This window comes from Lynx canadensis, chromosome B3 (assembly GCF_007474595.2).
Source record: "Lynx canadensis isolate LIC74 chromosome B3, mLynCan4.pri.v2, whole genome shotgun sequence".
NCBI lineage: Eukaryota > Metazoa > Chordata > Mammalia > Carnivora > Felidae > Lynx > Lynx canadensis.
Window position 1 is genome coordinate 25,650,471 of NC_044308.2, and position 2,993 is coordinate 25,653,463.

The following is a 2,993-nucleotide window of genomic DNA, read 5'->3' on the forward strand; positions in this document are numbered from 1 at the left end:
CTGATTCTGTGTTTCCCTCTCTGTCTCTGCTCCTGTCCTCCTTATGCTCTGCCTCTCTCTCTCTCTCTTTCTCAAAAATAAGAATAAACATTAAATAATTTAAAAAAAGAAAAACAAAAAATAATGACATCTCTGGTGAGATTTCAATAGGAATAAAAAGACACTACACATAATATTTAGAAATAAAACATGAGGCATTACTACAAGTACTGCAGAAATTTAAAAAAAATAATAAAAGGATATTATAATTTTTTTAATTCTGTGAAAATTGAGATATAATTTTATTTATTTAATTTACACTTACTAGAAAAAATAATAACCTTACCAAAACAGACCATAGAAGAAATAGAGAAATGCTGGCAACAAGAGTATGGTAACATTATAGGCTTTCTGTCTGTGCTTTTGATATTCCCAACTACATTAATGAAAACCAAACAGAGCAGTTTGGATAGCAAAGGTGAGAGGTAGGAGTGTAAAACATATGCAACATTTTCAATCAAACTAAGTGACAAGGAATCTTTATGAAACCCAGAATAAAGGAAGACATGACCCAACACAAAAGAGCCAAAGGCTCTTTTGAGACCAGTCATTGCTCAGCAATGGCACAGAAATTTAAAGTATAGAATGACCCCCAAGAACCCAAAATCACAAAAACCACCACCACCCCACCATCAGAAAACTGTAAACTAAGCAATAACCTGATGAGTAAATCTGGGATAAACTAGTATTATTCAGAAATGTTCTCACAGGCTTTTCATTGCAAATAAGCATGAAATTTATGGGGAAATATTAAATGGGAAGCAGTACTGAAGCAGACCAAATCACTTAAGATTCCAGAAAGATTAATCATTTCCTTTCCAAAGGACAAAAGTCTACCCCAAAGAATAATTTGTGGTAACAAAACATAAAAGGATCAGGATCACAGGAAAAAGATGGTTCAGAGATTGGAAAGATGTGGGGAAGAAAGGGTATGGCATAGGCAGACCTTAAAGACTACTGCAAAAGGAAAACACAGTGATGTAGAACTCTGACTCACACAGACACAAAGATTAGAAGACTTCTGGAATCATAGTTAATCCTGAGGAACATAGAAATGGATACACAGTTATTTTTTATACTTTTAAGATACTTTTATTTTTTTAAGAGTGTGCCTTGAGCCATGAAGTTGAGCTACGCTTGACGATTGCTGCTTTCACACAAGGTTCTAATAGAACAAAAAGAGTTCAAATCAAAGCCAGGACTTAGGAAATGGTAATATTAACTGAATAATATGCCAACAAATAATAAAACCTACTGGAAAAAAAGTGACAAAAGGAAATACAAAACGTGAAATGTCAAAAATGTGATGAAAAATATCATACTATGAGTGCCCCCCCCCCACCATGTTTGGCATCTGCCCGCCTCACTTTCACCATCTCTTTATTACTGCCAAGGACATTTTCCAGTGGCTAGAGCTCTGCTTCTCTACTTTCGGAAATGGTAAAGTGCCTTAGAATAAAAGTTCTCCTGGAGCAATCCTCAATCAATAATGGGGATTTTAAAAAGACCTAATTCAAACACTCTTTTATGAAATTTGTGTCATCCTTGTGTCAGGACCATGCTAATCTTCTCTTTATTGATTCAATTTTCAGGGTATGTGCTGCCAACATGAGCATGCTCCAACATCCTTTAGATGGAATCATTCTGGACAGAATCTTTGCTTTAGTGTCTTGAGTTCCCCAGGGGGACTATGCCCTAGTTACCTAGAAAGAGAACTTTCTTGATAATGCGCTCATTTGTCTGTCTTTCTTTCCTTGCCTCACTTCCAATCATCCCCCCCTGTGTTTTCTCCACCTTCCAAATGAACTACTTCACCCAATCCTCTTCTCATAGTTTCCTTCTGGGAAAATCAAAACTAGAGACAAAAACTCTAGCTTAATATTTCCAAAGCATTTAACATGAAAAACACCCTAAGGGTGTTAAATACCATGATTACCACCGTAAGAGAAAGAGAAAACAAAACAACAACAAAAAGAGTAAAATTATCAAATACAAATAGATAAAAGATAAAAATGGCATGAGAAAAAGGTATACAGATAGAAGATATGTAGGACAGCTCAACATATATGATATGGAAGTTCTCTGATAAGAACACTAAAGCAATGAAACTAAGAAAATATTTAAAACTATAATAAAATACGTAAGTCACAGAGATGAAAAGTATAGACTAGGAATATAGTCAATAATATTATAATAATGTTGTATAGTGACAGATGGTTACTATACTAAATAGGAAATGATATTTGGAAATGATATTTTTGATAAAAGGTTAGTGTATCCAAACCATATAGACAACTTATACAACTCAACACCATAAAAGCAAATAATCCAAATTAAAAATTGCAAAAACATGAACAGACATTTCCCCCACAAAATACATATGGATGTCCAACAGACATTTGAAAGATGATTAACATCATTCATTATCAGGGAAATTCAAATCAAAACCACAATGATATATCACCTCACACCTGTCAGAATGCCTAAAATCAACAACACAAGAAATAACAGGTGTTGGGGAGAATGTGGAGGAAAAAAGAGCCCTTTTGCTCTGTGGGTGGAAATGTAAATTGGTGCAGCCACTGTGGAAAAGAGTGTGGAGGTTCATCAAAAAGTTAAAAACAGAATCACCAGTAATTCCAATTTTGGAGATCAGTAATTCCACTGGATATTTACCCAAATAATATAAAAACACTAATTCAAAGGGATATATGCACCCCAATGTTTATAGCATCATTATTTACAAATATCCGAACTATGGAAGCAGCCTATCTCCATCGATAGAGAGATAGATGATAGATGATAGATAGATAGATAGATAGATGATAGATGATAGATCTATAGATGATAGATGATAGATAGACAGTGGAATATTACTCAGTCATAAAAAATCAAATCTTGCCATTTGCAAACATGGATAGATCTAGTGGGTATAATGCTAAGTGAAATAACTC

At 34.2% G+C, this 2,993-nt stretch overlaps 1 non-coding gene across 1 annotated transcript; it reads right to left on the reverse strand.

The window, feature by feature from the left end:
* Positions 1-1,547: 1,547 nt before the first annotated feature.
* On the reverse strand, positions 1,548-1,655 carry LOC115517366. The gene has a single exon (XR_003969825.1). It is a non-coding gene; the product is annotated as a U6 spliceosomal RNA (small nuclear RNA).
* Between the last annotated feature and the right edge of the window lie 1,338 nt (positions 1,656-2,993).